The sequence below is a fragment of the Ascaphus truei genome, unplaced genomic scaffold (genome assembly GCF_040206685.1).
Source record: "Ascaphus truei isolate aAscTru1 unplaced genomic scaffold, aAscTru1.hap1 HAP1_SCAFFOLD_342, whole genome shotgun sequence".
Taxonomy (NCBI): Eukaryota; Metazoa; Chordata; class Amphibia; order Anura; family Ascaphidae; genus Ascaphus; species Ascaphus truei.
Genome location: NW_027456421.1, coordinates 168120 through 189673, shown reverse-complemented (window position 1 = coordinate 189673; position 21554 = coordinate 168120). Strand labels below are relative to the sequence as shown.

General features: G+C 53.3%; 1 protein-coding gene across 1 annotated transcript in view; it reads right to left on the bottom strand.

The window, feature by feature from the left end:
* Positions 1–21554, bottom strand: part of LOC142483605 (kinesin light chain 4-like) — a gene marked incomplete at its 5' end in the record, with an annotated part of 197888 nt that overhangs the window by 8368 nt on the left and 167966 nt on the right. The gene's annotated exons all lie outside the window — the stretch shown is intronic.

The following is a 21554-nucleotide window of genomic DNA, read 5'->3' as shown; positions in this document are numbered from 1 at the left end:
GCCACTAAGAACCCCGCTACCATCCTATAACACAACAACACCACAACTTACACACTGCCACTGAGAACCCCGCTACCATCCTATAACACAACAACACCACAACTTACACACTGCCACTAAGAACCCCGCTACCATCCTATAACACAACAACACCACAACTTACACACTGCCACTGAGAACCCCGCTACCATCCTATAACACAACAACACCACAACTTACACACTGCCACTAAGAACCCCGCTACCATCCTATAACACAACAACACCACAACTCACACACTGCCACTGAGAACCCCGCTACCATCCTATAACACAACAACACCACAACTTACACACTGCCACTAAGAACCCCGCTACCATCCTATAACACAACACCACAACTCACACACTGCCACTGAGAACCCCGCTACCATCCTATAACACAACACCTTAACAAAGCTGTGCCTCCCCAGGTAACCCCCACTCCGAAGATACCCGAGTAACCAGCTCCTTACACACAGTATGACACAGCTGTGCCTCCCCAGGTAACCCCCACTCCGAAGATACCCGAGTAACCAGCTCCTTACACACAGTATGACACAGCTGTGCCTCCCCAGGTAACCCCCACTCCGAAGATACCCGAGTAACCAGCTCCTTACACACAGTATGACACAGCTGTGCCTCCCCAGGTAACCCCCACTCCAAAGATACCCGAGTAACCAGCTCCTTACACACAGTATGACACAGCTGTGCCTCCCCAGGTAACCCCCACTCCGAAGATACCCGAATAACCAGCTCCTTACACACAGTATGACACAGCTGTGCCTCCCCAGGTAACCCCCACTCCGAAGATACCCGAGTAACCAGCTCCTTACACACAGTATGACACAGCTGTGCCTCCCCAGGTAACCCCCACTCCGAAGATACCCGAGTAACCAGCTCCTTACACACAGTATGACACAGCTGTGTCTCCCCAGGTAACCCCCACTCCGAAGATACCCGAATAACCAGCTACTTACACACAGTATGACACAGCTGTGCCTCCCCAGGTAACCCCCACTCCGAAGATACCTGAGTAACCAGCTCCTTACACACAGTATGACACAGCTGTGCCTCCCCAGGTAACCCCCACTCCGAAGATACCCGAGTAACCAGCTCCTTACACACAGTATGACACAGCTGTGCCTCCCCAGGTAACCCCCACTCCGAAGATACCCGAGTAACCAGCTCCTTACACACAGTATGACACAGCTGTGCCTCCCCAGGTAACCCCCACTCCGAAGATACCCGAGTAACCAGCTCCTTACACACAGTATGACACAGCTGTGCCTCCCCAGGTAACCCCCACTCCAAAGATACCCGAGTAACCAGCTCCTTACACACAGTATGACACAGCTGTGCCTCCCCAGGTAACCCCCACTCCGAAGATACCCGAATAACCAGCTCCTTACACACAGTATGACACAGCTGTGCCTCCCCAGGTAACCCCCACTCCGAAGATACCCGAGTAACCAGCTCCTTACACACAGTATGACACAGCTGTGCCTCCCCAGGTAACCCCCACTCCGAAGATACCCGAGTAACCAGCTCCTTACACACAGTATGACACAGCTGTGTCTCCCCAGGTAACCCCCACTCCGAAGATACCCGAATAACCAGCTACTTACACACAGTATGACACAGCTGTGTCTCCCCAGGTAACCCCCACTCCGAAGATACCCGAATAACCAGCTCCTTACACACAGTATGACACAGCTGTGTCTCCCCAGGTAACCCCCACTCCGAAGATACCCGAGTAACCAGCTCCTTACACACAGTATGACACAGCTGTGCCTCCCCAGGTAACCCCCACTCCGAAGATACCCGAATAACCAGCTCCTTACACACAGTATGACACAGCTGTGTCTCCCCAGGTAACCCCCACTCCGAAGATACCCGAGTAACCAGCTCCTTACACACAGTATGACACAGCTGTGCCTCCCCAGGTAACCCCCACTCCGAAGATACCCGAGTAACCAGCTCCTTACATACAGTATGACACAGCTGTGCCTCCCCAGGTAACCCCCACTCCGAAGATACCCGAATAACCAGCTACTTACACACAGTATGACACAGCTGTGCCTCCCCAGGTAACCCCCACTCCGAAGATACCCGAATAACCAGCTCCTTACACACAGTATGACACAGCTGTGCCTCCCCAGGTAACCCCCACTCCGAAGATACCCGAGTAACCAGCTCCTTACACACAGTATGACACAGCTGTGCCTCCCCAGGTAACCCCCACTCCAAAGATACCCGAGTAACCAGCTCCTTACACACAGTATGACACAGCTGTGCCTCCCCAGGTAACCCCCACTCCGAAGATACCCGAGTAACCAGCTACTTACACACAGTATGACACAGCTGTGCCTCCCCAGGTAACCCCCACTCCGAAGATACCCGATTAACCAGCTCCTTACACACAGTATGACACAGCTGTGCCTCCCCAGGTAACCCCCACTCCGAAGATACCCGAATAACCAGCTCCTTACACACAGTATGACACAGCTGTGCCTCCCCAGGTAACCCCCACTCCGAAGATACCCGAGTAACCAGCTCCTTACACACAGTATGACACAGCTGTGCCTCCCCAGGTAACCCCCACTCCGAAGATACCCGAATAACCAGCTCCTTACACACAGTATGACACAGCTGTGCCTCCCCAGGTAACCCCCACTCCGAAGATACCCGAGTAACCAGCTCCTTACACACAGTATGACACAGCTGTGCCTCCCCAGGTAACCCCCACTCCGAAGATACCCGAATAACCAGCTCCTTACACACAGTATGACACAGCTGTGCCTCCCCAGGTAACCCCCACTCCGAAGATACCCGAATAACCAGCTCCTTACACACAGTATGACACAGCTGTGCCTCCCCAGGTAACCCCCACTCCGAAGATACCCGAATAACCAGCTCCTTACACACAGTATGACACAGCTGTGCCTCCCCAGGTAACCACCACTCCGAAGATACCCGAGTAACCAGCTCCTTACACACAGTATGACACAGCTGTGTCTCCCCAGGTAACCCCCACTCCGAAGATACCCGAGTAACCAGCTCCTTACACACAGTATGACACAGCTGTGCCTCCCCAGGTAACCCCCACTCCGAAGATACCCGAATAACCAGCTCCTTACACACAGTATGACACAGCTGTGCCTCCCCAGGTAACCCCCACTCCGAAGATACCCGATTAACCAGCTCCTTACACACAGTATGACACAGCTGTGCCTCCCCAGGTAACCCCCACTCCAAAGATACCCGAGTAACCAGCTCCTTACACACAGTATGACACAGCTGTGCCTCCCCAGGTAACCCCCACTCCGAAGATACCCGAATAACCAGCTCCTTACACACAGTATGACACAGCTGTGCCTCCCCAGGTAACCCCCACTCCAAAGATACCCGAGTAACCAGCTCCTTACACACAGTATGACACAGCTGTGCCTCCCCAGGTAACCCCCACTCCGAAGATACCCGAGTAACCAGCTCCTTACACACAGTATGACACAGCTGTCTCTCCCCAGGTAACCCCCACTCCGAAGATACCCGAATAACCAGCTCCTTACACACAGTATGACACAGCTGTGCCTCCCCAGGTAACCCCCACTCCGAAGATACCCGAATAACCAGCTCCTTACACACAGTATGACACAGCTGTGCCTCCCCAGGTAACCCCCACTCCGAAGATACCCGAGTAACCAGCTCCTTACACACAGTATGACACAGCTGTGTCTCCCCAGGTAACCCCCACTCCAAAGATACCCGAGTAACCAGCTCCTTACACACAGTATGACACAGCTGTGCCTCCCCAGGTAACCCCCACTCCGAAGATACCCGAATAACCAGCTACTTACACACAGTATGACACAGCTGTGCCTCCCCAGGTAACCCCCACTCCGAAGATACCCGAGTAACCAGCTCCTTACACACAGTATGACACAGCTGTGCCTCCCCAGGTAACCCCCACTCCGAAGATACCCGAGTAACCAGCTCCTTACACACAGTATGACACAGCTGTGCCTCCCCAGGTAACCCCCACTCCGAAGATACCCGAATAACCAGCTACTTACACACAGTATGACACAGCTGTGCCTCCCCAGGTAACCCCCACTCCGAAGATACCCGAGTAACCAGCTCCTTACACACAGTATGACACAGCTGTGCCTCCCCAGGTAACCCCCACTCCGAAGATACCCGAATAACCAGCTCCTTACACACAGTATGACACAGCTGTGCCTCCCCAGGTAACCCCCACTCCGAAGATACCCGAGTAACCAGCTCCTTACACACAGTATGACACAGCTGTGCCTCCCCAGGTAACCCCCACTCCGAAGATACCCGAGTAACCAGCTCCTTACACACAGTATGACACAGCTGTGCCTCCCCAGGTAACCCCCACTCCGAAGATACCCGAGTAACCAGCTCCTTACACACAGTATGACACAGCTGTGCCTCCCCAGGTAACCCCCACTCCGAAGATACCCGAGTAACCAGCTCCTTACACACAGTATGACACAGCTGTGCCTCCCCAGGTAACCCCCACTCCGAAGATACCCGAGTAACCAGCTCCTTACACACAGTATGACACAGCTGTGTCTCCCCAGGTAACCCCCACTCCGAAGATACCCGAATAACCAGCTCCTTACACACAGTATGACACAGCTGTGCCTCCCCAGGTAACCCCCACTCCGAAGATACCCGAATAACCAGCTCCTTACACACAGTATGACACAGCTGTGCCTCCCCAGGTAACCCCCACTCCGAAGATACCCGAATAACCAGCTCCTTACACACAGTATGACACAGCTGTGCCTCCCCAGGTAACCCCCACTCCGAAGATACCCGAATAACCAGCTCCTTACACACAGTATGACACAGCTGTGCCTCCCCAGGTAACCCCCACTCCGAAGATACCCGAGTAACCAGCTCCTTACACACAGTATGACACAGCTGTGCCTCCCCAGGTAACCCCCACTCCGAAGATACCCGAGTAACCAGCTCCTTACACACAGTATGACACAGCTGTGCCTCCCCAGGTAACCCCCACTCCGAAGATACCCGAATAACCAGCTCCTTACACACAGTATGACACAGCTGTGCCTCCCCAGGTAACCCCCACTCCAAAGATACCCGAATAACCAGCTCCTTACACACAGTATGACACAGCTGTGCCTCCCCAGGTAACCCCCACTCCAAAGATACCTGAGTAACCAGCTCCTTACACACAGTATGACACAGCTGTGCCTCCCCAGGTAACCCCCACTCCGAAGATACCCGAATAACCAGCTACTTACACACAGTATGACACAGCTGTGCCTCCCCAGGTAACCCCCACTCCGAAGATACCCGAGTAACCAGCTCCTTACACACAGTATGACACAGCTGTGTCTCCCCAGGTAACCCCCACTCCGAAGATACCCGAATAACCAGCTCCTTACACACAGTATGACACAGCTGTGCCTCCCCAGGTAACCCCCACTCCAAAGATACCCGAGTAACCAGCTCCTTACACACAGTATGACACAGCTGTGCCTCCCCAGGTAACCCCCACTCCGAAGATACCCGAATAACCAGCTACTTACACACAGTATGACACAGCTGTGCCTCCCCAGGTAACCCCCACTCCGAAGATACCCGAGTAACCAGCTCCTTACACACAGTATGACACAGCTGTGCCTCCCCAGGTAACCCCCACTCCGAAGATACCCGAGTAACCAGCTCCTTACACACAGTATGACACAGCTGTGCCTCCCCAGGTAACCCCCACTCCAAAGATACCCGAGTAACCAGCTCCTTACACACAGTATGACACAGCTGTGCCTCCCCAGGTAACCCCCACTCCGAAGATACCCGAATAACCAGCTACTTACACACAGTATGACACAGCTGTGCCTCCCCAGGTAACCCCCACTCCGAAGATACCCGAATAACCAGCTCCTTACACACAGTATGACACAGCTGTGCCTCCCCAGGTAACCCCCACTCCGAAGATACCCGAGTAACCAGCTCCTTACACACAGTATGACACAGCTGTGCCTCCCCAGGTAACCCCCACTCCGAAGATACCCGATTAACCAGCTCCTTACACACAGTATGACACAGCTGTGCCTCCCCAGGTAACCCCCACTCCGAAGATACCCGAATAACCAGCTCCTTACACACAGTATGACACAGCTGTGCCTCCCCAGGTAACCCCCACTCCAAAGATACCCGAGTAACCAGCTCCTTACACACAGTATGACACAGCTGTGCCTCCCCAGGTAACCCCCACTCCGAAGATACCCGAGTAACCAGCTCCTTACACACAGTATGACACAGCTGTGTCTCCCCAGGTAACCCCCACTCCGAAGATACCCGAATAACCAGCTCCTTACACACAGTATGACACAGCTGTGCCTCCCCAGGTAACCCCCACTCCGAAGATACCCGAGTAACCAGCTCCTTACACACAGTATGACACAGCTGTGTCTCCCCAGGTAACCCCCACTCCGAAGATACCCGATTAACCAGCTCCTTACACACAGTATGACACAGCTGTGCCTCCCCAGGTAACCCCCACTCCGAAGATACCCGAGTAACCAGCTCCTTACACACAGTATGACACAGCTGTGCCTCCCCAGGTAACCCCCACTCCGAAGATACCCGAGTAACCAGCTCCTTACACACAGTATGACACAGCTGTGTCTCCCCAGGTAACCCCCACTCCGAAGATACCCGAGTAACCAGCTCCTTACACACAGTATGACACAGCTGTGCCTCCCCAGGTAACCCCCACTCCGAAGATACCCGAGTAACCAGCTCCTTACACACAGTATGACACAGCTGTGCCTCCCCAGGTAACCCCCACTCCGAAGATACCCGATTTACCAGCTCCTTACACACAGTATGACACAGCTGTGCCTCCCCAGGTAACCCCCACTCCGAAGATACCCGAATAACCAGCTCCTTACACACAGTATGACACAGCTGTGCCTCCCCAGGTAACCACCACTCCGAAGATACCCGAGTAACCAGCTCCTTACACACAGTATGACACAGCTGTGCCTCCCCAGGTAACCCCCACTCCGAAGATACCCGAGTAACCAGCTCCTTACACACAGTATGACACAGCTGTGCCTCCCCAGGTAACCCCCACTCCGAAGATACCCGAATAACCAGCTCCTTACACACAGTATGACACAGCTGTGCCTCCCCAGGTAACCACCATGCGAAGATACCTGTGTCACGGGAGACCAAGCTTTTAACACCTTAATTACCAGGAACATTTTGTGGCGGGAGAGGGTTAACCAGGCCAATAATAAAGGTATTATGCCCGGCTGGTTAACCCTGAGCCCTGTTGGGAGTGAAGGGGTTAAAATGCATTGTCCCCATAATACCATGTTTTCCCCTACACTACTGTTATTGTCCCTGTTTTGCAGCCTGTTCGGGCTGAAAGGGGTTAAAATGTATTATCCCCATCATATGTTTTCCCCTACACTATCTTTGTTGTCCCTGGTTTGCAGCTTAGAAGCTAGCTGCAGTTACACTGAATGAATGAATATGTGCTAACTGTATTCGTGACACAAGGGGGAGCCTCTAGCGCTGAACCAAGCGCTAAGTGAAGAAGCGTGCCTGTGAATAAGTGGCTGCTTTGAAGTATAGGGATCCTTTCCTAAGCCGTAGATCTCTAAACCGCAAAGTCAATTGGATAAGTGGTTTGCGGTCTAACTGAAGTGCCTTCTTGTCAAAATGTATCTACCGGGCTCGTTAACCACTTAAACTGAAATTGTTGGCGCGTGTCTGCGGTCTCGGATTAAAGCCAGCACGGATACATTGTATGCCGGCTTGTAACCCAGACCGATTATAGGTCAAACCTCAACCCACATCAGAGAGCCTGTTCAATTAAGGGGATAACGTGCGCTAGGAAAGAACTAGCACTCTAATTTTTTGTGAGCAAAAAGAGAGAAGGGGGTGGGGGAGCACTGGTGGAGTAAAAAATAAAAAATATGATGCAATCTGATTCGAGTGTGTGAGACTCTGAAAAGTGGATGGTGTGGATCTAAAATAACATAAACACTCACACGGCCTTGTGCAAATGCTTGCGCATCAAGGTATCTTTTGCGTCCTCGCTTCTTTTCCTTGTAGATTCAGTCTCCGATTCTCGTCAGGCAGGGCTATTCTTTTTTTGATGTGATGTCTCTCGTCTGTTCTGTTCCTCTCCTTTTTCTTGCATGTGGTGTCCCCCTCAGAAGAAATACATGGGGATGTGAACAGAAAAATAACAAAATGATACAGACAGGAATTAGCACAAGTTGGTAAAAATCAAAATACAGAATTAATAAGACACTCACACGGGCATGTGTGGGTGCACTCAGGGGGGAAGGTATCTTGACCTCCAACGGGATCTCTCTATTTCAAAGTGCCGGCTGACACTCTGTGACGAGTGGTGGGGGATAGGGGAATGAGAAAAATGAGTATATATAAATGAAAATATTACTCACACGGCCAAGTGTGAGTGCACTCTTGGAAAAGGTATCTTGTTTGTTCTGGCTGGCGTCCCTGGATAAAGCCTTGTGCCGGCCTCTGATGTTGTTTTCTCTCTCCCAGTGCGATGTGGAAATATAACAGCCCAGAATGTTGAGGCCAAAAAACTCTTTATTTAAGAAACAAATAAATAAACAAACTCACCGCTCACTCAACTCGTGAGCTGCGGTGTCAGGGTGGGATAAAAAGGCCAGTCTTTAGGGGATGTTTAACGGGGATCGTGGGGCTGCAGTGGGACTCCCTCCGCGTCCGGGAGGAGCTCTGTACTTCCCGTGTCCCGCTCCCTGCGGTGGCCGCAACAGGTCAAAAAGGATGGGGGATTTTGAGCAACGCGTTTCGCCGAATGGGCTTCCTCAGGCTTACAACTACGGAGCCTGAGAAAGCCCATTCGGCGAAACGCGTTGCTCAAAATCCCCCATCCTTTTTGACCTGTTGCGGCCACCGCAGGGAGCGGGACACGGGAAGTACAGAGCTCCTCCCGGACGCGGAGGGAGTCCCACTGCAGCCCCACGATCCCCGTTAAACATCCCCTAAAGACTGGCCTTTTTATCCCACCCTGACACCGCAGCTCACGAGTTGAGTGAGCGGTGAGTTTGTTTATTTATTTGTTTCTTAAATAAAGAGTTTTTTGGCCTCAACATTCTGGGCTGTTATATTTCCACATCGCACTGGGAGAGAGAAAACAACATCAGAGGCCGGCACAAGGCTTTATCCAGGGACGCCAGCCAGAACAAACAAGATACCTTTTCCAAGAGTGCACTCACACTTGGCCGTGTGAGTAATATTTTCATTTATATATACTCATTTTTCTCATTCCCCTATCCCCCACCACTCGTCACAGAGTGTCAGCCGGCACTTTGAAATAGAGAGATCCCGTTGGAGGTCAAGATACCTTCCCCCCTGAGTGCACCCACACATGCCCGTGTGAGTGTCTTATTAATTCTGTATTTTGATTTTTACCAACTTGTGCTAATTCCTGTCTGTATCATTTTGTTATTTTTCTGTTCACATCCCCATGTATTTCTTCTGAGGGGGACACCACACGCAAGAAAAAGGAGAGGAACAGAACAGACGAGAGACATCACATCAAAAAAAGAATAGCCCTGCCTGACGAGAATCGGAGACTGAATCTACAAGGAAAAGAAGCGAGGACGCAAAAGATACCTTGATGCGCAAGCATTTGCACAAGGCCGTGTGAGTGTTTATGTTATTTTAGATCCACACCATCCACTTTTCAGAGTCTCACACACTCGAATCAGATTGCATCATATCTTTTATTTTTTACTCCACCAGTGCTCCCCCATCCCCTTCTCTCTTTTTGCTCACCTTTGAAGGATCCTGGGTAGATCCTACATTGGGGTCTTTAGAGTCACAGGAGGAGAAGAACCAGAGGGAAAACCTTGTCCACCATCAAGGTTTATTACTTTATTACACCTTATCCGCCTTTGAACAATTCACAGGTAGCGCCCGGGCATTTCTGTTCTAATTTTTGGAGTACAGCCAGGTAAAAAGAAACCATCAACATACACATAAGTTGTATAATTGTTGCACAAGCAGAACATACATTTATAAACAAAGTGTATTGTAATGGTGTTTTAAAATGTGCCGGCAGGAATCCTTTCCTGTCCTGAAAACATTAGCCTGCCCATATGTTATGGATGAATGAGCTGAGGGATTTTTCATCTCCGAACTTCAAAAGGCACCCTGCTAAGGTGGTGCCCCAGTGTCTATGAGAAGTTCGGAGTTTAAAAGCCTCAGATACCCTAGGTATTAGGGTGGCCAGGATATTATTAATTGCCAGATTGCAGTGGGAAGTATGGGCACTTCACACTTGGTAGCCAAACCCCAGACTTACTGACGCCAGGTAGGGGGTTGGGTTTGGTATGCTAAGCAGCTTAGGTGTGAGATTAGCACATGCTCTGTGCAAACTGGGAAGCAACTTCTGCCCTCTTTGTAAGGTACTGGCAAGTTGGGGATAGGTGGGGAAAATTATTCCCACGAGAGGATTGGGTGTATATGTTAGGTATAGGACCCTTAACCCTATAAAAATGCCTGCAGCCCAGTCCCAGTCAGATTCATCTCAGCTTTACCAAGATACGTCCAAGCTACAGCGTCAGCGGTTCCGGAGTGTGAGGGGTTAACTACACGTAATGAAGAATTGCACCCCTCTTCCAGAATTCGTTTGAGCGAAGGATTCCCGAACTAATCCTGTAAGGACATTACGAAAGACTTCCTTTTGGCGCAGATATAGGGCTGGCAAATTGCACCCCTAGCCAAGGACTGTCGCACAGCTCACATCGCGCACCCACTTGCATGCGTGCAGAGGTGCCCAGAGACTTTGATTCGTTCTGTGGACATTTTATTTCGTTTCCCCATCCCAGTAAGTGTATATTGACTGTAATTGTGAAGTATTATGTGTTTGTCTTAAAAGGAAATAAATTACAATTTATTTTACTCATCTTGTGTGCTCAGTCCAGAATCCCGGTATAATTTGAGCAAAACGAGTGATGAAATAAATTGTAATTTATTCAATTAAATAGGCAGACACACAATATTACACAAAATACAGAAGAAAGACACACTTACTTTGGAAACTGGGATACAAAACTAATCTTTCCTAGATGCAAACAAACAGCAAGATAATCCAGGCAACTTTTCCTTCAAGTCGCCTCTTTCTGCTGGAGTCTTATATCTGGACACTTACCCTCTGAGAAATTTAGATGACTTTCTCAGAGCTTGGAATTCTGGGAACTTCATACACAATGGAACTTAGATGGAACCACACCAGAGAGAGTTCTGGGATGGGGCTAGCTGTCTTATACCCTTTTAGGAGAGGCAGTTCCACAGCTTGCCCTCCAACCAGTGGCGTGGGAATTTCATCACTGGCCACTCACACACTTTGCCAGGTTGGCAACACCAGCTCCTTACACACAGTATGACACAGCTGTGTCTCCCCAGGTAACCATCACTCCAAAGATACCTGATTAACCAGCTGAAAATAATGCAGCGTGCAAAAGCAAAATGTCTGTGTAGGGATACACGCGTGCACAGCACCTTGCACACGCGTGCACAGCACCTTGCACACGCGTGCACAGCAGAGCAGAGGTCACCTAGGAGTTATAGGGCCAGTTTCCCGGCCCTGCTGTAACCATAACAGACATGGTAAGGTTCCATCTGCAGACAGCACAATGTCCAGACAGTTCTGGGAAGGATTCCTGTGGCACGTGGCTTAGGGTGGCCGCCCCGTCTATCAGAGCAATGGGAATACTGGGAGACGGAAGCCATGATCCCATTGTGCCGGTCACACAGGGGACAGACTGAGAGACTGAAGCCACAGTCCCATTGTGCCGGTCACACAGGGGACAGACTGGGAGACGGAGCCACGGTCCCATTGTGCCGGTCACACAGGGGACAGACTGGGAGACGGAGCCACGGTCCCATTGTGCCGGTCACGCAGGGGACAGACTGGGAGACGGGAGCCACGGTCCCATTGTGCCGGTCACACAGGGGACAGACTGGGAGACGGAGCCACGGTCCCATTGTGCCGGTCACACAGAGGACAGACTGGGAGACGGGAGCCACGGTCCCATTGTGCCGGTCACACAGGGGACAGACTGGGAGACGGGAGCCACGGTCCCATTGTGCCGGTCACACAGGGGACAGACTGGGAGACGGGAGCCACGGTCCCATTGTGCCGGTCACACAGGGGACAGACTGGGAGACGGGAGCCGCGGTCCCATTGTGCCGGTCACGCAGGGGACAGACTGGGAGACGGAAGCCACGGTCCCATTGTGCCGGTCACACAGGGGACAGACTGGGAGACGGGAGCCACGGTCCCATTGTGCCGGTCACACAGGGGACAGACTGGGAGACGGAGCCACGGTCCCATTGTGCCGGTCACACAGGGGACAGACTGGGAGACGGAGCCACGGTCCCATTGTGCCGGTCACACAGGGGACAGACTGGGAGACGGGAGCCACGGTCCCATTGTGCCGGTCACACAGGGGACAGACTGGGAGACGGGAGCCACGGTCCCATTGTGCCGGTCACACAGGGGACAGACTGGGAGACGGAGCCACGGTCCCATTGTGCCGGTCACACAGGGGACAGACTGGGAGACGGAGCCACGGTCCCATTGTGACGGTCACACAGAGGACAGACTGTGAGACGGGAGCCACGGTCCCATTGTGCCGGTCACACAGGGGACAGACTGGGAGACGGGAGCCACGGTCCCATTGTGCCGGTCACACAGGGGACAGACCGGGAGACGGGAGCCACGGTCCCATTGTGCCGGTCACACAGAGGACAGACTGGGAGACGGAGCCACGGTCCCATTGTGACGGTCACACAGAGGACAGACTGGGAGACGGAGCCACGGTCCCATTGTGCCGGTCACACAGAGGACAGACTGGGAGACGGGAGCCACGGTCCCATTGTGCCGGTCACACAGGGGACAGACTGGGAGACGGGAGCCACGGTCCCATTGTGCCGGTCACACAGGGGACAGACTGGGAGACGGAGCCACGGTCCCATTGTGCCGGTCACACAGGGGACAGACTGGGAGACGGGAGCCACGGTCCCATTGTGGCGGTCACACAGGGGACAGACTGGGAGACGGGAGCCACGGTCCCATTGTGCCGGTCACACAGGGGACAGACTGGGAGACGGGAGCCACGGTCCCATTGTGCCGGTCACACAGAGGACAGACTGGAAGACGGGAGCCACGGTCCCATTGTGCCGGTCACACAGGGGACAGACTGGGAGACGGGAGCCACGGTCCCATTGTGCCGGTCACACAGGGGACAGACTGGAAGACGGGAGCCACGGTCCCATTGTGCCGGTCACACAGGGGACAGACTGGGAGACGGGAGCCACGGTCCCATTGTGCCGGTCACACAGGGGACAGACTGGGAGACGGGAGCCACGGTCCCATTGTGCCGGTCACACAGAGGACAGACTGGAAGACGGGAGCCACGGTCCCATTGTGCCGGTCACACAGAGGACAGACTGGGAGACGGAGCCACGGTCCCATTGTGCCGGTCACACAGAGGACAGACTGGGAGACGGAGCCACGGTCCCATTGTGCCGGTCACACAGAGGACAGACTGGGAGACGGTGTGTGTTGGTCCTGCGTGTTAAGGTCGGTTGCACCCTGCAGAACACACTCCCTGCATCACAGTATGGGAGTGAAGGGACGAGATGTCAGGAGAGATGAAGACACAGGAGACTGCCATGTTTGATTCTTATGTTATTTATAACATTAGAAATAACTGGAAGGCTGCAGTACATTGAGATTACAAGGTGGCTGCCTCCCATGTGGCTGCGAGATTAAGTTCTGTGGTCTCATTTCAGAACTCCATTTCTACCCATCGGATCCAAGGCTCCTGGGTGCGAGTACTCAGCGACCCCCTGAAGAAGTGCGCATGCGCACGAAACGCGTTGGGCAGTTTGTTTCGAGTTATTTTTGACTAAGGCAGAGGACTTGCAGAGCGTGATTGCAGTAATACTACAAGAGAAGGGATTTCGGTGTTTTTACCCGCCCCTGGTGACGTGTTTCCGGCTACGGAGTGACAGACAGTTCCTGGAGAGCTCCAGATTCATCCCGAGTGACGCACATCCGGTCGCGGAGTAAAGGACACCATTTGGAGCAACCCCTGGATGTCACGTGTCTACCGGATCCCACATCTGCTATAGTCTTTTAGTGTGTGTATTAAATTAACTCTTACTATTGGTCAGCCTTGCTTGTCCTGTTGAGTGTTTGTCCTGTCCTGTTTTTATTGGCATTGTTGCACTATGCTGTGCTCTCTGTCTCTCCTTTCTCTGCATTATATGCACGGAGTAACGTCTTGCTGTGGAGCTGGAAAGTGATAAGAGCTGATATCCACCTCTAGAGACTATATCACTATTGGACTAGAACTATTCCCTTTGGACTCTTTAGGCGCCGGTTTGTATGCTTTATTTAGTACTCGGCAGCGCTTTATTTGTACAAAAACACAAGCATGGAGGATCGATACATCCAGCCACCTCGCACGCACGAGTAATAGAAACAAACCTCACGCACGCACGCACGAGTAATAGAAACACACCTCGCACACGCACGCACGCACAATAGAAACACACCGCGCACACACACTGCGCACACGCACGAGTAATAGACACACACATCGCGCACACACACTGCGCACACGCACGAGTAACAGAAACACACACCGCGCACACTCACACGCACCCCAGAGTAATAGAAACACAAGTTCATTAGCTATCTTACTTTAATTAACATGACAGAAAGCTGCAAAACATTTACAATTCGTAACTACAATCCTAATATAAATATCCTAAATACTCAGGAAGGAAAGCTGGAGACATACAAGAGGGAGGAGAGAGAGCAGGGAGAGGGGGGAGGTAGGGGGGGGGAAGAGAGAGAGAGAAGAGAGCAGGGAGTGGGAGGAGGAGCAGGGGGGAGGGAAGGAGGGGGGAGGGGGGAAAGGGGGAGGGGGGAAAGGGGGAGGGGGAAAGGGGGAGGGGGGAAAGGGGGAGGGGGGAGGGGGGGAAAGGGGGAAAGGGGGAAAGAGGGAGGGGAAAAAGGGAAGAGAGAGAGGGAGGAGAAACAGGGTAGAGGGAGAGAATATGAAAGAGTGCAAGGTAGGATGGGGGGCAGAGAAAGAGACAGGAGTAGTAATTGATGGCATACAGATAGAAAGGCTGGAGCAGGGAGAGAGAGACAGGAGGAGGCTGGATATTGTTGGGGGGAGAGAGACAGGAGGAGGCTGGATATTGTTGGGGGGAGAGAGACAGGAGGAGGCTGGATAGTGTTGGGGGGGAGAGACAGGAGGAGGCTGGAGCAGGGAGAGAGAGACATGAGGAGGCTGGATATTGTTGGGGGGGAGAGACAGGAGGAGGCTGGATAGTGTTGGGGGGGGAGAGAGACAGGAGGAGGCTGGATAGTGTTGGGGGGGAGAGACAGGAGGAGGCTGGATAGTGTTGGGGGGGAGACAGGAGGAGGCTGGATAGTGTTGGGGGAGAGAGACAGGAGGAGGCTGGATAGTGTTGGGGGCGAGACAGGAGGAGGCTGGATAGTGTTGGGGGGAGAGGCAGGAGGAGGCTGGATAGTGTTGAGAGGGAGACAGGAGGAGGCTGGATAGTGTTGGGGGGGAGAGATAGGAGGAGGCTGGATAGTGTTGAGGGGGAGACAGGAGGAGGCTGGATAGTGTTTGGGGAGAGAGACAGGAGGAAACTGGATAGTGTTGGGGGGAGAGAGACAGGAGGAGGCTGGATAGTGTTGGGGGAGAGAGACAGGAGGAGGCTGGATAGTGTTGGGGGGAGAGGCAGGAGGAGGCTGGATAGTGTTGGGGGGGAGAGGCAGGAGGAGGCTGGATAGTGTTGGGGGGGAGAGATAGGAGGCTAGATAGTGTTGGGGGGGAGAGGCAGGAGGAGGCTGGATAGTGTTGGGGGGGAGACAGGAGGAGGCTGGATAGTGTTGGGGGGGAGAGGCAGGAGGAGGCTGGATAGTGTTGGGGGGAGAGAGACGGGAGGAGGCTGGATAGTGTTGGGGGGAGAGAGATAGGAGGAGGCTGGATAGTGTTGGGGGGGAGAGACAGGAGGAGGCTGGATAGTGTTGGGGGGGAGAGACAGGAGGAGGCTGGATAGTGTTGGGGGGGAGAGAGACAGGAGGAGGCTGGATAGTGTTGGGGGGGAGAGGCAGGAGGAGGCTGGATAGTGTTGGGGGGGAGAGAGATAGGAGGAGGCTGGATAGTGTTGGGGGGGAGACAGGAGGAGGCTGGATAGTGTTGGGGGGGAGACAGGAGGAGGCTGGATAGTGTTGGGGGGGAGAGACAGGAGGAGGCTGGATAGTGTTGGGGGGAGAGGCAGGAGGAGGCTGGATAGTGTTGGGGGGGAGAGACAGGAGGAGGCTGGATAGTGTTGGGGGAGAGAGACAGGAGGAGGCTGGATAGTTTTGGGGGGAGAGAGATAGGAGGCTGGATAGTTTTGGGGGGGAGAGGCAGGAGGAGGCTGGATAGTGTTGGGGGGAGAGAGATAGGAGGAAGCTGGATAGTGTTGGGGGGGGAGAGACAGGAGGAGGCTGGATAGTGTTGGGGGGGAGAGACAGGAGGAGGCTGGATAGTGTTGGGGGGGAGAGAGACAGGAGGAGGCTGGATAGTGTTGGGGGGGAGAGGCAGGAGGAGGCTGGATAGTGTTGGGGGTGAGAGAGATAGGAGGAGGCTGGATAGTGTTGGGGGGAGAGATAGGAGGAGGCTGGATAGTGTTGGGGGGAGAGAGATAGGAGGAGGCTGGATAGTGTTGGGGGGAGAGAGATAGGAGGAGGCTGGATAGTGTTGGGGGGGAGATAGACAGGAGGCTGGATAGTGTTGGGGGGGAGAGGCAGGAGGAGGCTGGATAGTGTTGGGGGGGAGAGAGATAGGTGGAGGCTGGATAGTGTTGGGGGGGAGAGAGATAGGTGGAGGCTGGATAGTGTTGGGGGGGAGAGAGACAGGAGGAGGCTGGATAGTGTTGGGGGGGAGAGAGACAGGAGGAGGCTGGATAGTGTTGGGGGGGGAGAGGCAGGAGGAGGCTGGATAGTGTTGGGGGGGAGAGGCAGGAGGAGGCTGGATAGTGTTGGGGGGGAGAGACAGGAGGAGGCTGGATAGTGTTGGGGGAGAGAGACAGGAGGAGGCTGGATAGTGTTGGGGGGGAGAGAGACAGGAGGAGGCTGGATAGTGTTGGGGGAGAGAGACAGGAGGAGGCTGGATAGTGTTGGGGGGGAGAGAGACAGGGGAGGCTGGATAGTGTTGGGGGAGAGAGACAGGAGGAGGCTGGATAGTGTTGGGGGGGAGAGAGACAGGAGGAGGCTGGATAGTGTTGGGGGGGGGGGACAGGAGGAGGCTGGATAGTGTTGGGGGAGAGAGACAGGAGGAGGCTGGATAGTGTTGGGGGAGAGAGACGGGAGGAGGCTGGATAGTGTGGGGGGGAGAGACAGGAGGAGGCTGGATAGTGTTGGGGAGAGAGAGACAGGAGGAGGCTGGATAGTGTTGGGGGGGAGAGAGACAGGAGGAGGCTGGATAGTGTTGGGGGAGAGAGACAGGAGGAGGCTGGATAGTGTTGGGGGAGAGAGACAGGAGGAGGCTGGATAGTGTTGGGGGAGAGAGACAGGAGGAGGCTGGATAGTGTTGGGGGAGAGAGACAGGAGGAGCCTGGATAGTGTTGGGGGAGAGAGACAGGAGGAGGCTGGATAGTGTTGGGGGAGAGAGACAGGAGGAGGCTGGATAGTGTTGGGGGGGAGAGATAGGAGGAGGCTGGATAGTGTTGGGGGAGAGAGACAGGAGGAGGCTGGATAGTGTTGGGGGGGAGAGACAGGAGGAGGCTGGATAGTGTTGGGGGAGAGAGACAGGAGGATGCTGGATAGTGTTGGGGGAGAGAGACAGAAGGAGGCTGGATAGTGTTGGGGGGGAGAGACAGGAGGAGGCTGGATAGTGTTTGGGAGAGAGAGACAGGAGGAGGCTGGATAGTGTGGGGGTATTGGGTTGGGTGTTGGGCAGGGTGTTATAGAGGGTATTGGGCTGGGTTTTTATAGAGGGTATTGGGCTGGGTGTTATAGAGGGTATTGGGTTGGGTGTTAGAGAGGGTATTGGGTTGGGTGTTAGAGAGGGTGTTGGGCTGGGTGTTATAGAGGGTGTTGGGTTGGGTGTTAGAGAGGGTATTGGGTTGGGTGTTAGAGAGGGTATTGGGCTGGGTTTTTATAGAGGGTATTGGGTTGGGTGTTAGAGAGGGTGTTGGGCTGGGTGTTATAGAGGGTGTTGGGCTGGGTGTTATAGAGGGTACTGGGTTGGGTGTTAGAGAGGGTATTGGGTTGGGTGTTAGAGAGGGTATTGGGCTGGGTTTTTATAGAGGGTATTGGGTTGGGTGTTAGAGAGGGTGTTGGGCTGGGTGTTATAGAGGGTGTTGGGCAGGGTGTTATAGAGGGTACTGGGTTGGGTGTTAGAGAGGGTATTGGGTTGGGTGTTAGAGAGGGTATTGGGCTGGGTTTTTATAGAGGGTATTGGGTTGGGTGTTAGAGAGGGTGTTGGGCTGGGTGTTATAGAGGGTGTTGGGCAGGGTTGTTATAGAGGGTATTGGGTTGGGTGTTAGAGAGGGTATTGGGTTGGGTGTTAGAGAGGGTACCAGTTTGTGTTATGTTGGATTACAGTATACAGTGGGGTTTGACAAGCATTAGCAGGATCTCATGATGTGGGTGTGGATTTCGGGATCAGGATGTCAATGGTGGGTTTTCACACTGGCCCGTTAGTATCTTGCAGTGGGTACAGGTGGGTTACGTGGCCCAGTCTGGATTCCCCCCCCACTAATATCTTGCAGTGGGTACAGGGGGGTTACGTGGCCCAGTCTGGATTCCCCCCCACTAATATCTTGCAGTGGGTACAGGGGGGTTACGTGGCCCAGTCTGGGTTCCTCCCCCACTAATATCTTGCAGTGGGTACAGGGGGGTTACATGGCCCAGTCTGGGTTCCTCCCCCACTAATATCTTGCAGTGGGTACAGGGGGGTTACGTGGCCCAGTCTGGGTTCCTCCCCCACTAATATCTTGCAGTGGGTACAGGGGGGTTACGTGGCCCAGTCTGGGTTCCTCCCCCACTAATATCTTGCAGTGGGTTAGGAGGTTCGAGGGACAGAGGCTGGTTTCTGTCCTCTCCATAGCCATGTATCGTCTGCTGCTGCCGCTGGCTCCTGCTGGGTAGTGTGTGGGCAAGACTGCCGTCCCTCTGGTGATGTGGAAGGGGACACAGGGAACAGGGCGCGGGGGTAGATGGGTCCAGGTGACTTTGGCAATTAGGCCTAAAAAGCACAGAGATAAGAAAACAAAGGAACAGCTTACAAAGCCTGAGCCACTGGAGAAAGAGACCAAGTCCCCAAGGTACAGAAAGAGAGACCAGGTCACCCAAGGTACAGAGAGAGAGACCAGGTCACCCAAGGTACAGAAAGAGAGACCAGGTCACCCAAGGTACAGAGAGAGAGAGACCAGGTCACCCAAGGTACAGAGAGAGAGACCAGGTCACCCAAGGTACAGAGAGAGAGAGACCAGGTCACCCAAGGTACAGAGAGAGAGAGACCAGGTCACCCAAGGTACAGAGAGAGAGAGACCAGGTCACCCAAGGTACAGAGAGAGAGAGACCAGGTCACCCAAGGTACAGAGAGAGAGACCAGGTCACCCAATGTACAGAGAGAGAGAGACCAGGTCACCCAAGGTACAGAAAGAGAGACCAGGTCCCCACAGTACAGAAAGAGAGACCAGGTCACCCAAGGTACAGAGAGGGGCCGATGAGGAGAGAGACCAAGCCCCCAAGGTACAGAGAGGGGCCGATGAGGAGAGAGACCAAGCCCCCAAGGTAGAGAGGGGCCGATGAGGAGAGAGACCAAGCCCCCAAGGTACAGAGAGGGGCCGATGAGGAGAGAGACCAAGCCCCCAAGGTACAGAGAGTGGCCGATGAGGAGAGAGACCAAGCCCCCAAGGTACAGAGAGTGGCCGATGAGGAGAGAGACCAAGCCCCCAAGGTAGAGAGAGTGGCCGATGAGGAGAGAGACCAAGCCCCCAGGGTACAGAGAGTGGCCGATGAGGAGAGAGACCAAGCCCCCAAGGTACAGAGAGTGGCCGATGAGGGTGAGCGAGAGAGTTGGGAGGACAGAGCGGTAAAGAAGCCAAATAAGATGGTAAAATAAACCCATACACCTTCTAGTTGGGACTTCACATCTTCACTGCCAGAGAGGCCAAACATGTATTAAACGCCCCTCTGTGTGGCAGTGGAGGGTTTACACGAGGGGGCAGAGAAATGTTAACATTTTTATGATAAATATAGATATGTATTTTTTATATATATTTTTGTTCAGTTGTTTTTAAACCAATAATAGTCCAGCGGTTTCTGTGTTTAATTTTTTTTTTATTAAAGTAGATGTTTAGATCAGGAGAAGTAAAAGTAATGTGAAATATTCTATGTTCAGACACGAGGGAATCCAAGCTAGTGACAAGTGCTTAATAAAGCCCCCCATCCCCCCGAGAGGGCCCCCGATGTGGCAGAGTGGGATAATTTGGGTAAGCAGCGAGAATGGGCGGCTTAGGTGGGTTATGGGAACCACATTTGCCACGAATATTTATGTATAATCTGGTTTGACTTCAGTTCTGTGCTATTCTTTATTTCCATTTCCCCTCCTGTGATCTCCCTTCCTCAGGGTCACAGTGACCTCACTAATGCATGGAACGGGCTACACAGGAAGTGACCAGTCTGACCAGAGATGGAGGGGTCGGACAAGAAGTGACCAGTCTGACCAGAGATGGAGGGGTCGGACAAGAAGTGACCAGTCTGACCAGAGATGGAGGGGTCGGACAAGAAGTGACCAGTCTGACCAGATATGGAGGGGTAGGACAAGAAGTAACCAGTCTGACCAGAGATGGAGGGATCGGACAAGAAGTAACCAGTCTGACCAGAGATGGAGGGATCGGACAAGAAGTAACCAGTCTGACCAGAGATGGAGGGATCGGACAAGAAGTAACCAGTCTGACCAGAGATGGAGGGATCAGGCTCAGAGTCCTATACATGGAGATCCCGGCAGCAATAGCATGTAAACGGGAAATATCCATATGTACGTGTACCTGAGCTGTATATACTGTGTGGGGAGGATTTATTATCTAGCTCTATTGCAGTACTGGCCAATGCAGTCCTCAAGGGCCACCAACAGGTCAGGTGTTATGAATATCTCTGCTTCAGCACAGGTGATAGTCAATTATTCAGCCACCTGCGCTGAAGCAGGGATATCTTTAAAACCTGACCTGTTGGTGGCCTTGAGGACTGCAGTTGGCCGCCCCATGTCTACTGCATTAACCCCAATCACAGTTACAAAGGCCTCTCCGGCAGAGAAGGGGTTAAAATAAATGTTTTGGGGGGAGGAGGGGTAATGTCTGCGATACAGAAGTGCACCAGCACATGCAGGAATATGGCTCATCCCGCTCTCGATAATAAAGGAAACG